The sequence below is a fragment of the Anabrus simplex genome, chromosome 6, assembly GCF_040414725.1.
Source record: "Anabrus simplex isolate iqAnaSimp1 chromosome 6, ASM4041472v1, whole genome shotgun sequence".
NCBI lineage: Eukaryota > Metazoa > Arthropoda > Insecta > Orthoptera > Tettigoniidae > Anabrus > Anabrus simplex.
This window is the reverse complement of record NC_090270.1, coordinates 79,200,178-79,218,215: the sequence shown is the minus strand read 5'-3', so window position 1 is coordinate 79,218,215 and position 18,038 is coordinate 79,200,178. Positions and strand designations below refer to the sequence as shown.

General features: G+C 40.6%; 1 protein-coding gene across 4 annotated transcripts in view; it reads right to left on the bottom strand.

Moving 5' to 3' along the window:
* Window positions 1-8,946, bottom strand: part of Gcn5 (Gcn5 acetyltransferase) — a 122,567-nt gene extending 113,621 nt beyond the window's left edge. For 3 of the 4 annotated variants that reach the window (XM_068228053.1, XM_067149040.2, XM_067149043.2), the window contains exon 1: window positions 8,657-8,946. The gene's annotated coding sequence lies outside the window, so the exon portion shown is untranslated. The remainder of the gene's footprint in view (window positions 1-8,656) is intronic. The other variant, XM_067149041.2, reaches the window with a different exon arrangement.
* Between the last annotated feature and the right edge of the window lie 9,092 nt (window positions 8,947-18,038).

Here is an 18,038-nt window from a genome sequence, read left to right as displayed (position 1 = left end):
AACATGTAGGAGAGACAAAAATGTTCATTTCTACTGCTTGGGACCCACCACTCAGCCCTAAATACTTTACTTTTATAGTAAAATATAATAAACTTACGGCATTGTGGAAAGTAGGAGTATGAACAAATGAACGGACACTGCTACTGGCTGAATTGTTCAAAATGGTGTCTATCCCATAATCCCATACCAACACTTACATAGATGCCCATCATTGTCAATCACACCATCATGAAAACTCCTAAATGAATGGTGATATGGGTTATGCTCACAGGGGATAATAGAGGTCTGTACAACATTTTGTGGCCTGAGATACTAGAGGCCTGTACGTTGCTTTGCGGCCTAATTTTTGCTTGCCGTAGGAATGTCGTTTGCCCAGTCCAATAGTCTAATCAATCCAAACCAATGGTTTTGTCCAGACTACTGGTCTTGTCACTCACTGGGGGGTTAATGTGCTGACAAGCCAAGCCAAATGAGATTTCTAATCGGAGTGTCAATATGCAAGATTTACATGAAGCATTGCATGAGCAAGCAACATAACCACTAAGAACAAAAAATGCTTCATTCTCTGTGCCTAATGGAGTACGCTCTGGCATGCTACTTGTTGATACAGTGTTTAACTTATGCCACATTTATAGCAACATTTTAAAGAAAACATTGTCAGTGCAAAAGTCTAGCACCAAGGCAAGTCTTGAGATCTTAGTCAGTTAAAGGGATCAACCATTATTGTGTTGTTTTCAGTGTTGTTGAATTCTCAAGATACAATAATTAACATTTAAAATAGAAACACCAAGAAGGAAATGAACCATACTAGAGTTATTAGAGAGAATATTCATCATACACAGGTGACACGACCATACTTGCAGCTCAGTATGATGTACAGAACATGGGGAAATACATGTTGTATGGCCCACTATGGGTGGCAATAATCTCTGCTACATGATGTGACACTGGAGGAAGAGACTTTGGATGCACATCTAGGGTAGCTCTTCCCATGCTGTCTCAATGTGTGCCCAAAGTTAATCCATTGTGGCTGTGGGTGTCCTGTGGAAGGCCAGTCATTGTTCAACCATTGGCCACACATTTTTAATGTGCGAGAGAACTGGTGAACACGCAAGCCATGGAAACAATGTGACACAATTGTTAACCAGGATGTTATGTGTGCTGCATGTGTTTGTGCATTATTTCATTGGTACAAGGGTTCCACAATGGCTCTAAGGATAGGAGACAAGCGACTAACACCTCTGCGTTGTAATGGTAGGAGTCATTGGATAAGATGATGGCATGCCATTCGTCCCTCCAGTCACCACTGCAACCACATACACCTGTGGTGAGCAATTAATGGCAGGTGCAATAAATGGTGCATGGATAAGATGCCCCGCTGCTGCAGACGGCAGTGAACCACGTGTGCAAAAACAGATTGATGTGCCACATGCTCGAAATCCTGAGCGATGGTGTTTGATGTGGTTGTCATCATCATTGTTGACCATCTCCAGTTGCCCGGGTATGGTGTACGAGCCCCCCTCCATTTTTGTCCATGAACCACTGTTCTCTCATAATGTCCTCCCAAGCTTGTCCTCTCTCCTCGATATCTTTCCTCACCAAATCTGTCCATATTCCTCTGGGTCTGCCGATTGGTCTTTTTCCTTTCACTTCTCTTTCATATTCTCTTCTTGCAGTCCTGCTTATAACTCATCTTTCTTACATGGCCAAACCACTTCAGTCTTGCTTTCTGAAACCTCTGTAGTAGGGAGTCTCCTATTCCCATCTCCTATCGGACTTTTTCATTACTGAACTTGTCCTTCCTGGTCTTCTGTATCATGGCGCGTAGGAACTTCATTTCTGCGGCTTGGAGGTTTGAGTTGTCTTGTCTCGTTAACGTGGTAGTTTCTAAGATATGCGTGAGGATGGCTGTATAATATGATTTATATAATGTCATCTTTGCTTTTAATGGTACTTGTTTATCCCACAGCAGTTGTCTTACTTCGTGGTAAAATTGAGTTGCCTTGCTAATTCGACTGTCCACCTGATACTTTGCAAGGTTGTCTTTTGATACTATACTACCCAAGTACTTATACATTGGAACACTGTCCAGTTTGGTGTCATTTATTCTGATTTGTGGTTTGTCATCTCCCCTCTGTATCTTCATCACCACTGTTTTAGCCTTGTTGATATTTAAATCATCCCTCTTAAACTCCTGATTCCATTTCTGCAGCTTTTTCTCCACATCATTTTTGGTTTCACCCTAGATCACCACATCATCTGCAAAGATAAAAGCTTGCAAGTCCTGCTGCTCCTTCCTTTTTAGAGCTTTTATTATGGCATCCATGACAGCGACAAATAAGAGGAGTGACAAAGCACTGCCTTGCTGTAGCCTACTCCTCTCTTCATTTCAAACCATTTGGACAGCCCACAACTTTTGGTTTTATCATACAGCATCTTCACTTTTGCAATAAGACTGTCACAAATTCCCAGCTCTTTTAGGCATTTCCAGATATGCTCCCATGGTACGCTATCATAAGCCTTTTCGATGTCTAGGAATAGTAGAAAAAGTGGTTTCTCTTTTGCCCAGTGCTTTTTCTATTAACATCCTGACAGCAAAGATAAGGTCTGCAGTTGTTCTTCCAGGCCTAAAACCATACTGTTCCTCCTCCAATAAGGGTTCTACAATTTCTCTTAATCTACTCTCTATTATTTTTTTTTCCAGAAGTTTTAGACCATGAGAGAGCAGAGTACGGTAATTCCACGGTAGTTGATGCATTTCCATCTACTCCCCTTCTTGAAAAGAGGTACGATTGTAAGATTTGTAATCACTATGTGCATCAGATGTCTATCTTTGCGCTTGTTAGTGTAGCAACGCCATTGATTTCCTGCACCTCACTCAGCCCGTCCCTCCGCAACAACTCAATCTCATATCTGCTTCACTGTGGCTGCATTGGAAGAAATGTATGAATATATTTCGCAGTAGGATAACATAACCCACAATCCTGACAGGCCATGATTCTCCCAAAGAAAAAGGTAGAAACTCGCTCGTATTGTTGTCATGTTCTTTGATGCAGCATTCTAACTCCAAATGCGCACACGAACAACAGGGGAAACACAATACCACTACATCTCAGCATTTCCGCTTATATACCGGTTATCAGTGCTGCCATATGCGCATGTGTTGTGTCACTTGGTTGAACATATCAAGTCAATGTCCAACCGTGTTCAATGTGTCCTTTTTTTTTTTTTTTTTTTCTTTTTTTTTGCTAGGGGCTGTACGTTGCACCGACACAGATAGGTCTTATGGCGACGATGGGATAGGAAAGGGCTAGGAGTTGGAAAGAAGCGGCCGTGGCCTTAATTAAGGTACAGCCCCAGCATTTGCCTGGTGTGAAAATGGGAAACCATGGAAAACCATCTTCAGGGCTGCCGATAGTGGGATTCGAACCTACTATCTCCCGGATGCAAGCTCACAGCCGCACACCTCTACGCGCATGGCCAACTCGCCTGGTCAGATGTGTCCTTGGTATTTTAATTTAAATCTCCAGTAGCATATACTGAGGCACAGATCCTACAATTGCCAGGTTTCTAGGAGTGTGATACGGGACATGCCTGAACTCTTCTGCTGTATTTATTGTCTGATGTGCACCCTTTTAAAAGAAATCTTGTCATTTTGGCGTTCTTACCCTTGTAATAAGTGCAGCATTTATGTAGAAACATATGGCTTTTTCATGTCACTCTCCAATCCGTGAGCAAAAGAAATGCCCTGTTACAAAAGGAACAATACCAAGCAAGATGGCCATGCAGTTTGGGAGATAGTGGGTTCGAACCCCAATATCAGCATCCCTGAAGATGGTTTTCCATTTTCACACCAGGCAAATGCTGGGGATGTACCTTAATTAAGGCCATGGCCACTTCCTTCCCACTCCTAGCCCTTTCCTGTCCCATCGTCGCCATAAGGCCAATTTGCTTTGGTGCGACGTAAAACCAATTGTAAAAAAACAAAAGGAACATTTGGCTTTATGCCAAAAGGAACTGTGTTTTATGGGTACAAGCTCAGAATATAATACCTTTTCCCATTTCTCTAAATACATACATGGTGGAGAATAACTTATTTTGATTTAAAGAAGTCCATCATCATGTCTTAAAAACACTAAATTTGGTACTTGCAATATAGGCCTAGTACCAAGATTGTGTATATCCAATGGTCAATGATGCTGCAATAGCTCTTACTGGCTAAATGGGGAAAGCGATGGACTCAACGCCTGCTTGGATTTGGGCATTTTGCTATGATCATATAGGTTTACCCTATGATGGTACGACGCGCAGGTCGCTTACAGGCGACAAATCAAAAGACCTGCATCTGGCAAGCCGAACGTGTCCTCAGACACTCCCGGCACTAAAAAAGCCATACGCCACTTCATTTTATGCTATGATGGTGCTTTCTGTCAGCTGGGCAGATGTCTTTAACAGTGTGGCTTGAAACTTTTAACTTTGTGAAGTATGGGCTTTTGTTCTGATATATTTAAGAAGATTGAGTTCTGAAAACTGGGCTTCCATTATGGAAGAAGATTCATAATGGGCGGTGACTTAGTAAAGACGAGATGAATCAGATGCGGGGTGTGGGAGATGTAGCCTATTGTTTCTGCTTTGGGATTATTGATTAATGGCTGAGTTTGCTAAGATCCCTGGCATACTTCCCAGAGCCTAACTGGATACCGTTCAGCATAGCTCATTGCATCATAGCAAGTTGTTTTAGTACTGGTAAGTTACTAGGATATTAAAAAAAAAAAAAAAACAGAAGGTACTTTCACATCCTGCCCCAGGAAAAACCATTGTGGAATTCAACATCACCATTTTAGATACGACAGAAGAACAAGTTGACAACATCTAGTCTAAGCGATGTACTTCGGAACAGGACATGGGAAACAGATTCCGTGCTGCTCACTTGGCATTTGGATGACTATTCTAGAGAGTATTCAGGAACAACAATTTAACTGTCCCCATGGTCTAAATGTCATAATGTAATGTAACATGTAACATGTAACATGTAGCTGTAATAATTTCAACATTACTTTATGGATATGAAGCCTTGACCTTCGGTGACCATCCATCCCTGCTGCTGTTGAAATGCTAAAACAAGAACATCATACTTGTTTACCCTGCAGCAGTTGTCTTACGTGGTGGTAAAATTGATTTGCCTTGCTAATTCGACTGTCCACCTCATACTTTGCAAGGTTGTCTTTTGATACTATTCTACACAAGTACTTCAAAATTGGAAGACTGTCCAGTTTGGTGTCATTTATTCTGATTTTTGGTTTGTCATCTCCCCTAATAATTGGTACTACAAAGTCCCTTCAACCATACACTTTTATCAACAACTTATATGCTGTGACATAGAAAAACAGCAGAAACTCTGCTCCATATCGAACATCAAGAGGGAGGATCACATCAATCATATTACCAATCTTGCAGTTTTAGAGAAAGTAATAGTGAGGAAGCTTCCATCATTGGCCATCGACTCAGATGGATTGGGTATGTCTGTCATATGAATGACAATAGGCTCCCTCACCAAATCCTCTATTGTGAACTTTGCTTTGGCACAAGACCACCAATGTGCCCCTCGTGATTCACTATGAAGACCAGTTTAAGCAAACAATGAAGGAGACCATTATAAACTCTAACCCAGGGAAATAATTGCTGAGGATCGCTTACTTTGGTGACCATCCACCCCTGCTGCTGTTGAAATGCTCAAACAAGAACATCATACATAATTATAAAAATTGACGGAAGGTCCACCTGTTCAATACAAATTAATATAGGTTATAGTCACTGGTACTACAAGGTCCCTTCAACCATACACTTTTGTCAACAACTTAAGCACGTCAACCAGGTATAGGGCCTACATTCAATGAAGCCCAAGCTATAGGCCACATTTAACATTAACTATAAGATATATAGTTTCCAATTGTAACAGATTCTCATCAGCCAAGTATGCCAACATAACAGCTCACGGCACAAATTAACAATTTTTGTATTATGTGCATGTGTTCTTATCAAGAAGTGAATAGTTTCAGATTATCTGTTTATTGTAAATACAGTTACGGTATGTTACTCTTGTCGTAAACATAACAAGTGGATGTTGGAATTAATAATTCTCTTAGGACTGAGTAATCATCACATCATTCTGTAAATTTAGGCCTATAAGATAAGCCATAATTTTAAAATTTTCATTTAGGCTAAGCATACATGTTACATCCCTTTTACATACATTGTCAATTTTAGCTGCATGATTGAAGATGGCTCTTAAAGGGTCGAAACCGGTCCCGTGATTTACTGAATATAAATTACATCCTATATTAATTTGTATTGAACGGGTGGACCTTCCTTCGATTTTGATAATTGTGAATGTTTGTCAATACGGATCGCAATGAAATTCATATTCTACGATACAAGAACATTATAGACATAAAAAATACATGAAATGCCATATGGCTTTTAGTGCCGTGAGTGTCCAAGGACAAGTTCGGCTCGCCAGATGCAGGTCTTTTGACCCCGTAGGTGACCCGCGCGTCATGATGAGAGTGAAATTATGATGAAAATGACACACCCAGCCCCCGTACCAGCGAAATTAACCAATTACGGTTAAAATTCCAGACCCTGCTGGGAATTGAACCCGGGACCCCTGTGACCAAACGCCAGCACGCTAACCATTTAGCCATGAAGAGTCTAAACGGCAGGCACACATACTTTGCCAGCCCAACCACGCCCTGCACCATCTATCAACTACAATTTGTGTGGACGCATGTTCTATGCAAGAATTGGTTTGTTTAGTTAGCAGAAGTTTACACATAAAGTGCATCCGAGTGTGAAGTTGTTTGTTAAGCAGGAAAACTGTGTACTCCAAGAGGAATAACTGCCAAACATGACTGGGAGAAAATGATACTAAATAGCTTATGACAATGAACCACAGACTACTTTCACTTTTTGCTGGGGTGAATAGTGATCAATGGGAGTTTACTTCATTTACTCTATAAAAGACTGAAGGACCTGCAAAGTTAATACCTACAGACTCCACCTGCGACACACGCATCTAACTGTGTTGCAACTATCTTTCATTTATTTCCTAGCTGTTGCACTGCAGTGCTCACATTGGCATACCTACTTCCAATGAACAGCTGCCACTCACACATTTCCAGAATCATATGTGATCGAGCTCGATAGCTGCAGTCGCTTAAGTGCGGCCAGTATCCAGTAATTGGGAGATAGTGGGTTCGAGTCCCACTGTTGGCAGCCTTGAAGAGGGTTTTCCGTGGTTTCCCATTTTCACACCAGGCAAATGCCGGGGCTGTACCATAATTAAGGCCACGGCCGCTTCCTTCCAACTCCTAAGCCTTTCCTATCCCATCGTCGCCATAAGACCTATCTGCGTCAGTGCGACGTAAAGCAAATAGAATCGTGTGTGTGTGTGTGTGTGTGTGTGTGTGTGTGGTCGGCATTGTATTCATCACTGTTTTCTTTATTGGTCTGTACACACCCTGGCTTGTGACCCTCTCGAAGGGAATGAGGGGCTCTGTTTTGTGTCAGCCATTGTCCCGCAATTTTAGGACTTTTTATTATTGTCAGCTATTGGTCCGCATAGTTTAGGATTTTTTATTGTGCACTGCTTGGTTATGAAATCTTACTGTGTTGATTTCTGGGAATTACATCATGTTGAATGATATTTCAGGTAGCCTAATGACAGAGGAAGCATGGAAAATGATATATACTTCATTACATTAAGTTATAAAATGAATATACTTTTAGGGGTGGATTGGTGGATCCCTGGCATTCATAATGAGCACATCTCTCCTATGCAAGCAATTCAAAGTAAGATTGGCTTCATTTACCTTTCACTATATTGTTATTAACTTTGCAAGGCCTTTAATGAAATAATACCAACTGAAGCAATTAATTTCACTTTATACAATTTGGCTTGCTCTGAACCTAAGTTATACGGTAGGGTGGAAATTGCATGTATCTTGCAGGCAAACCAATGAGTTACAGTTGTTCCACATACTGTAGTGAAACCTATTCTTATGCATTATGCATCCAATTGGATACAGCCAAATGGAAAACATATGAAAATAGGGATTTTCTTTTTACAAAATTATTTATTGTCTCATATCATTCGAATATTTTAAATTATAAACTGACGTGGTAACTTAATTGAACATTGTGAGGACTTGCGAAAAGAAAGAAAGTTTCCACATTAGAGGAAGCAGACCATGCCGTCAGGTTACAGCAACTTCAAATTGCTTCTTCCCATAACACGGATTATTGATTTCGTTGTGCAAGGTATAAGATATAATTGGGCACATTGGAGAACTAACTTCCGAACTGACAAAGGCTACGTTGATTCACGATGGTTATTACAGTTCCATGGATTATTCCACAAATGATTTAATATGAACTTAAGAACGTTCGAGGGGCAAATCAATACAGACAACCATATGACAGGTAGTATCAAGTGTTACGTCATTAAACAAAGAGGTTAAACATTCTAACCTGCTTCATGACAGCAAGCGAACGCAACAGTATCAAAGCGCATGTTATGCTATAAACAATTAGGTATTTTCATAAAACTTCTGACAAATGTATAATATAAACATGTGTAATTTAGTGGTTTACTCACTTAATAGACCAGACAAAATAAGTTTCCCCTGGTGCCACCGATGCACTCACTAAAAGAGGTTATATGTAGATGCCCACATTTACAGTTCAATGGTACTTTCCAGTTAAGAGTTTCACACTATTTGCAATCGATGGGTACGCATTTAACTTCCCTTAAGATGAGACCAGAAACTCCATCGGTTAAGCATTGATGAAAATGTACTTGGCATCTAACCTCAAAAATGATTCATCGCAATGCGACGCCATTCAAAACCAAGCCGCTCTGAGCTCCACAGGCACAGCCGCACAGGAACCATTTTACTACTGACGGCTGAAAAATAACGTAGCAGTTACCTAGACACAGTTTACATGTCTATCAGCAATAGAAATGTAACGAGGACAAAAATAGTAGGTTACTGAGTAACGACAGCATAATAACGTACTAGTGAAAAGAAGTAACTGGGAAGTGGGAACTGTCACTAGTAGCAGCTTACAGACACAGAATGTAATCTTCAGAGGTCAGATAGTACGCATGTCTTCCAAGTGAGAGGAGACAAGCTTGAAGCCGTGACCAGGCTGTGACCAATAAAAAATGAGTGGAGTTGGAAGTTATTTTAACTGTTACGTTTCACAGTAACTTCATTATAACAGTGACATATGTAGCAGTCACAAAAGTAACAGTTTGTTTGGTGTTCTGTGCCTCTACATTTTACTGTTCCTTTGGACATCGCCCTCTACCGTTCTGTTCTGTTCGTGAAGTTTATTTGGGCTCGTTATTTCACCCAGACACTATACCGTATGATATGTGTACTAAATCGACACACGCACACAATTTCAATAAAGTAGTACACCAATGGAGTTGACAATGTTTTCGGAAGACGAAGTACTTGAAGATGGAGGGAAGTAGACCATGCAGCAGACTCACAAAATGGGTTCAAAGCACGGAAAGTAGAGCAAGAAAAGACGTATCACCTAGACAATTAAGAGTGAGGAATTACGTATACAAGACTAGGAGTTATAGGAAAAGCACAGGGACACAAGGTATACTAATCTTCACGCTAGAGTGGCCGTCTCAGCGACTTCTACAAAACATACACACCGGGCCGACATATAAGGGACAAGCAGGAGAGGGCAGGGGAATGACGGAGGGGTGGATATATGTGAGAGTGTAGAACTTTGGACAGATGGAAAGAAATATCTGAGCAACGTATATGGGGGATGTAGGGAGGGAAAAGTGTCAGGGAAATCGTAAACAAAAGAGGAAGAGGGGCGACATTGAGTAGATATGAACATCAATAGTGTTTATTTTGTAGGCTCCTAGCATTCCAGTGAAGGATGCGTACTACCATTATTAAAGATAAGGTGTAAACTTTCGCGAAGTTGACTAATAACTGGTAAGATATTGGGGTGATCGCCAATGAGTTGAGTAAGCTGCATGAGAAGGTGGAGAACACACTGATGAACATGTTCTCGCTGAGGAAGTGTAGTACCTGTTTGAGGATGCTGTGCGGGTTGCAGAGGCATTGACGGGCTCGATGTTGAAGGAGTGGGCTGACTGGGTTGAATGGGGTATTGATAACTCAGAGATGGAGAGGGGTGAGAGGATGTAGTGGATTGCACTAGCTGGAGATACGCAGCTCTATCATAGCCGGGAGAAGGTTTAGGTGGCAAATCCTTAACAACCACTTGTGTGAATTTGCGTTTGCGAGGGGCGTCTGGTAATGGAGAAGGATGTTGAGAGGGTAGGGAAGGAAATTGTTGAACGTTATGATACTCAGAATAAGTAGGTGGAAATAGTCGAGCAGAAGCTTCTGAGAAGGAAATGTTATCAGTGCACATAAATTTTTTGATTTCTACTTGCTTCTGATGAACAGCACAATCTGATGAACCCGTTTCGTGTTCCCGATTGCAATGTACACATAACTTGACATTAGCAAGGCAGTCTGAGGTAGAATGGTTCATACTACAGTTGCGACAGCGAAAGTTAGTGGACTGGCAATTGCGTAGGGTGTGTCCATAACGCTGGCATTTGGAACAAAGAATGGGGTAAAATATAAAGGGATTGACTTCTAACATTACATGATAGATTGAAACATATTTGGGCAACGTTTTGGAGCAAAAAACAATCTTGATGGAGCCAGTAGGTAGATATACTGACTGACCATCTTGGAGGGATTTACGGCGTAGGCGATGAACAGAATGAACTTTGACGTCACTCTGAAGTAAAGTAAGAAAATCGGATTCAGTTAGATCTTTCTCAACACCGCGTATAATGCCTACGCGGAAGATATTTGAGTGAGGAATAAAGGCATGCCACTTTTGTGTCTCAAGGAACTTGTTCTGCAGAAAGTCATTAGCATGATGAGGAGAGTGAAAGTTTACCTGAATCCGGTTACGGCCTTTATACTGGATGGATTTAATAGGAAATTTCCTTTCATAGAGTAGACGCCCTATAGCCATAGGGTGTAGATTGCCAATGTTATTACCTTGTTTGGATGAAACAAAAACAAGATATGGTCCTGGGTGGTTTAATGGGTATAAATTACATGCACTAGTATTAGGGGGTTGAGCAGGAGGGGGAGGGTTAGGATTGCATTGAGTCGCAGTTTGCAACAAAGGGGTAGGAGTAGAATTATCATTCACGGTTGTATCCATTTTCACTACTTCTTCCCGTTCAACATTACTATTTGACGCGGGATGAAAGTCCCGAGTACCTCCACTATCAGAACTCATGCCACCACTGCACAATCACACGCAAGCTAGCACCAGAACGCACGAGTAAGTTCTAGAAATGTCAGACACCGAACACGAAACCTCGAACACAACTACCCTCTACCGTTGATTACGCTATAATAGAAGGGCTGGACAAGCCGACATATTTCTGGGCGAACAAAATAGTTCAGGCAATGGCCGCTCGGATCGCGTTTATCTTCTGTTGTTCTCATGTTCTGTCTATATCCTTATATTGAAGATTCATACAATAACGCGAAATAATACATTTTATTATCATTATGCCCGGCGTGAATCAGAAATAAATATATAAAACAACTTAGAACCCACTACACTTCATATATTTCTTTCATTTAGCACTTGATTATCACACAAGAATAAAGAATAGGGAAATAGGCCTAAATAGAAGAACTCACACGATTTTTCTCTATTTCTATAATTTCAACACTTTTCTGCTCAGAGGCTTGCTCTTGAATTTGTTTAATAAATCACAGTCTTTAGTCACTTTCTTTGCATTAGTATCAAGAACAGACCTGACAAATTTTGTTAGTATAACGTATGTGATGTGTGCTTGATCACAGTCGCGGCACTGAAACGTCTCTTTAAACTTTGGAGCGGTAAGGAATTTCAGCTTTCGGACAAGGTAACATTTTCCGAGATATCCTAACGCCCGCGTTGTAAATATTAATACATTTTTAAGAAGAAGATGAATTTGCGCCGGCACTTCGTCGGGGAGCAGAATTCCTCTCACTGTACTTACACTGTAATCTGATTCGACAAAGTGCAAGCTACATATTCTGGAGTCATCATTAGGAGCCCAAAGAGATCCTTTTCTGCTGCCCTGTCGAGAAATAGCAAGCCTCCATTTGTCCCCTAAATTCGGATCTTTAGGAAAAAGATGAAAATTTATATTTGTGTATATTTCTTCGCTGTGTCAGATGTGCAGTTAGGCACGCAACAATAAACCACCTTAACCTACAGAATGGAAAGAGAAAGTTGACGGCAATTGGACCCAGGGGCTCTGAAATTTGGATCGTGGGTTGGCGACCACGGGGCTCTTAGCTGAGTCCTGGCATTTCTTCCACTTACTTGTGCCAGGCTCCTCACTTTCATCTATCCTATCCGACCTTCCATAGTCAACTCTGATTCTTTGCCGATCCCGACGCTATTAGGTTTCCGAGGGTTAGGGAGTTTTTCATTTTCACGCCCTTTGTGGCCCTTGTCTTCCTCTGGCCGATACTTTCATTTTTCGAAGTGTCTGGTCCCTTCCAGCTTCTCTCTCTGATTAGTGTTATATGGAGGATGGGATGGTTGCCTAGTTGTACTTCCTCTTAAAACAATAATCACCACCACCACCTTCACGGTAATTTGGAAGTACATAACTAAACAAATGTTAAGTGCATCTCAGCAACCATCCATATAGGTATTGCAAATCGTGAGACCAAATAAATTAAAAAACGACAAAACTCTTCATATTTCATGTTAGATAAGGCCTTTCCTTATAAAACGAAGTTTAATATGTTATTTCTTCTCATATGATAAAACATGTTGCAGTAACACACGTAATCATAGAATTCGCGCCAAACAACAGAACATAAACGCGAACCTAGCGATGGAAAAGAGAAAAACTATTACCCCGCTTTTAATGCAAGAAATTGGCTCTCTGTCCAGTCCTTCTAGTATCTAGTAGGCTTTGCCTCTACCAAGACGGACTCCAATCCTCAGACCGTAATATTAAGAAAACATGGCGGCCGAAGTAGCCGGATTGCTGGTATTGGCTCACACGAAAATATCACGTACATATTCTATAAACGGCGGTAATTTAACATGATAAATGTAACATCATAGGGAAAATCACTTGTACACGTATGAAAACGCTTCGCCAACAAGTATGCGCCACATATTATCAACTAGAATCACACATGTTCTACTAGAAAAGAGACCAACAAGGTGATTATTTAGAAATTTCAATGCGTCAAATAACGTTTTCTCTTGGATTACACTTCGCTGGATAGATGAAAATACATGATAAAACTGTTAAAATGACATTTCTAACATCAGTTTGAACGTTTCAAAATAAATTAAGGTGCGAAATTCCTCGATTTATTAGCTCTCATGAGAACTGTGAATCATAATTTATTACCTTAGTGAATGGGAAGTACACCCGAAATAATAATGTTATTGGCTTTACGTTCCACTAACTACATTTTTACGGTTTTCGGATACGTCAGAGTGCCGAAATTTAGTCCTGCAGTAGTTTCTTTACGTGCCAGTAAATCTACCGACACAAGGCTGACGTATTTGAGCACTTTCAAATACCACCGGACTGAGCCAGGATTAAATCTGCCAACTTGGGGTCAGAAGGCCAGCGCCTTAATCGTATGAGTCACTCAGCCCAAGTACACCCGAAATGATGATGTTAACCAAATGAACGGCCCTGGTAATGTTAACATAATGTTGACATATGGCATTGATTATCTTAACCCAATGAACGGCCCTGGTAATGTTAACATAATGTTGACATATGGCATTACAGCACTTCAAACAATGATGGTAACCTTAGTAATGAAACGTTCAGACATTAAAGATATAATAGATTTTTACCCATTAAAGAACTTGAGTGCATAAACGCTATTGACTAAACATTGATATTTACCGAGCTCGATAGCTGCAGTCTTTTAAGTGCGGCCAGTATTCAGTATTCGGGAGATAGTAGGTTCGAGCCCCACTGTCAGCAGTCCTGAAAATGGTTTTCCAGGCAAATGCTTGAGCTGTACCTTAATTAAGTCCACGGCCTCTTCCTTCCCACTCCTAGCCCGTCCCTGTCCCATCGTCGGCATAAGACCTATCTGTGTCGGTGCGACGTAAAGAAAAAAATTGATATTTAACCACATGGGCCAGCTTCAGTTCGTCGCTGGCTGCTTGATAACAGATAACCACAGCATGAATCTGAAGGTGTTGGTAGTGTAAAACCCTACGTTATAAACCCAGCTAATCCCCAATTGACTATTTCTTCTCTGTAACAGTATACAGATTGCTCCATCTGTCACACTTATCAGTTTTGTTATACTCCAAGATCCAGCCAAACATTTCCGCAGGCAAAGCACAGATTATTGTAAAATACACTTGCATCTAAATCACTCGACATTTTGAAGCACATAGATACTGACGGAATAACACAATATCAGTTATATTCTATCTAAATTAATATTTTTCGAGGAACACGAATAGTTTGGAAGTAGAGAAATGGCCTCCCTAACCTCCGACTTAATCTCAAAAGGATGTATGCACGCTACATTTTTCTCATGGACTTAAAAATAATCACGATGTATATTCCTAATTCATTTCTCTCTTAATGTTCTATTCCGTAGGAAACTTAAGAATAGTTGTACGAGGGGCATTGCCATAGTTAGACTAAAACCTGGTCCACCTAGTGCACTCATGTTCTTTCACGATCAAAACAAACACATTCTCACATTACTGTGTATCATTACAGATCCTATGTGTCCACTAACTCATATAAATATACTCGCACACTTATATTCTGCAAAGAAACTAACATTTATCATCAACTTTCATAAAATTACACCGACTACATACGATAACAACAAACCAAAACAAACCCTCATTTCCAACAATTCCGGCTACTCGATTCGCCATCTTTGAACGATCGAGAGTAGCATTAAGGTCTGAGGATAGTCGGTGTTGCCTCTACCGTAGGCAACGCCTCTACTACGACTACGATAATACACCTTCCCAATTCAGCAAAATGCGCGATATGGGCCTGGTTCCCATTTTTACCACCGAGCGCTGCTTCTCTGGCATTGAAACACTATTGTTCATTACAGCACACGTTAAGTGTTTTGTATATTTCTATTCAAATATATAGCCAATCGCTAAATAAACATATTTGAATCACACCTTACATCATAATAAAGAAATTCAGTGAAGAACGTACCCCTCCGCAGAGGAAAGTCCTTATAAGTGTAGGTTGTAAATACCGTACTGTAGAAAATAAATAATTTCACACACTTTTCTGTTTGTTTCGCGTTCTCGTGTTCAAATATTTCATAGATCTCTGTTATTTATGTGGCTATGTTATTTAAAAATACAGGAGTAGCACACTCGCAAATAACTTCCACTCAATCATTATAAATGTCCGATTTCAGGAAACCTGAAGTGAGGAAAATCACGCAACACAGGCATTAAATAGTCACTCTTAGACGCAACAGTATTTTTATGCACAAATGGTTGTGCTTTCAATACAAAACCATTAATAACTTTTAAAGTCCACAGTGGCAAGTCAGATGTGTATTGCTGCCTACTGTTTTAATCTCTTTTATAAATCAAGTCCATTAGCACTGTTGAACACCTTGGTCGTCAAAAGAATCAAACATCTTGTCCGGCTGCAATGTTGCTACATTTGTGCTACTGACACGTATGTCGAATCAATTTTTTTTTATCGATAACATGTAATTGACAGTGGTATCTGCATAAAAAATCGTGCATATCTGTATACGAATGGTCTTTTGAATATTCTACGGATGTTATTACTTCAGTCGGTTTCAAAGTTTCATTTGATCGCATCTGATACAGTTTCTTGATAAAATCACCAATAATATCCTGGGAACCATCAAACATAGCTTTTTTTGAGTAAATAATTTCTTACTTTTCAGAATGTGTCATTTGTCGAAAGCAAGAAGAGGCATTTCACCATCAACAGGATGCCAGATCTTCGGTTTAATGTGTTTTGAAGAAGGCATTCTTCTTCTCCTGCTAACATTTGTCTTAGGATTGTCACTCACAGCGCGCAACACGAAAAACCGCAAGCTTCGACTTCCGTTATTGTTTTAAGTATAATAGTATGTAGCTCTGTACCTAAAAGCCTCTTAATGAAGATAAATGCTGCTGTAAACTTTATTTTGTCGTCACAGCAGAAATTAGAAAACAGAAAAGGTTATTGACTAGGATAATTCGATTTCTACTTTCGCTTGCATGGCAGTCAGTCATCATGAGTAGCTTTTATTCGCTCAATGTGGAATGAAGCGTTTCTCTGTTTGAAAGAAGGTGTCGAGTTTCTTGTCATATAACGTCTGCTGTTCGATGGACTACCAACAATCACAATCTCTCTGCTTCATTTAGGCACTGACTTTCTGCTAAGAGGCGCTCCTTTACTAAGAGTGTTATTCCAGTCGCGCAGTTCATACGTATCTCCTACGTAGCGTCAAAGTGTGGATTTATTCGGCGTGGCAAACATATCGTTTCGATGATCTGGAATTGATATTCGGCGAGAAATCCTTTCTTGAAATAACATTTAGCCATTTATGACTTTGTTGCTCGTTGATAGGAAATTTATGGAACGAAATCCCACTTCCCTAGCTGCTTTTCATCTTACATTAAGACACACAGCAGTAAATATCCATAAACATTAAAACGGTTCACGACCAAAGAAACAAACCAAATAAGTTAAACACAGGCTCAAATTACACCAGCACTCTTAGCAATGATCACTGAGCGTGTCTCGTCAAGCAGACTAATGAAACGAACATAGATGGCAGCGGGTATGCGCGCGCATATTCTGACTCGCTGACTGAAAGAGTTTTCGTCCAGGATCAGAAACTGTTCCAACGGTTTGCTGATGGCTTCCAACAGTTTGAAAAGTTTGTACGAACAACACATTAGTAGTCAGCAACTCTGATGATCGCTACTACGAACGCGCATTTGAATGTGCGCATGCGTCTGATAGATGGCAACAGTTACTGACTGTACTACGAACAAAGCTACTAAGCGCCTGAACTGGTAACTACGCCGTGTTCGCTCGTTTACGTGTGTGACTGGGCGAATGAGAAGGCGTATTAGCGCAGTCATAGTATAGGGCGATGGACTTGGCGAATGAGAAGGCGTATTAGCGCAGTCATAGTAGAGGGCGATGCTTTGGAGCACCACCGTCTCGATCCTCTTAACTGCCTCACCGCCGTCTCGATCCTCTTATACTGCCTGCTCTATGCCACTAGTTTAACAGAGGAAGGCGCGAATACTAGGTTTGTTCGCAGAACGAATCCGTGATAGTTCGATTTATCGTCCATATGCGCATGCGTGGTTGGCAACTAGTTTGAAATGTGACGAGCTCATTTCCACTACGAACGGAAGTGGTTGGAAAGGTCTGCTGTTTTGAACCAACGTGTTTTGTATTCTGTAAGCTTCAGAAATTAATTAGGATTTTTTCGAAACTTCAGGTTTTAAAATTGATAAACACGGTAAGATAACAACGTGAATGACTACATAGTATTAGTAGTATTAGTTTAAAGTCTGAATATATAGGCTATACTTAGACATAAATACAGAAGTGGGTTATATTTATATTTTCATATTTGGTAAATTTTACTTATTTTGTAAGGTTACTTCAGCAACTAATCACGGCCGTGAAGTAATTCTCAGGTCAGTTATGAAACGAACATAGATGGCAGCGGGTATGCGCGCGCATATTCTGACTCGCTGACTGAAAGAGTTTTCGTCCAGGATCAGAAACTGTTCCAACGGTTTGCTGATGGCTTCCAACAGTTTGAAAAGTTTGTACGAACAACACATTAGTAGTCAGCAACTCTGATGATCGCTACTTCGAACGCGCATTTGAATGTGCGCATGCGTCTGATAGATGGCAACAGTTACTGACT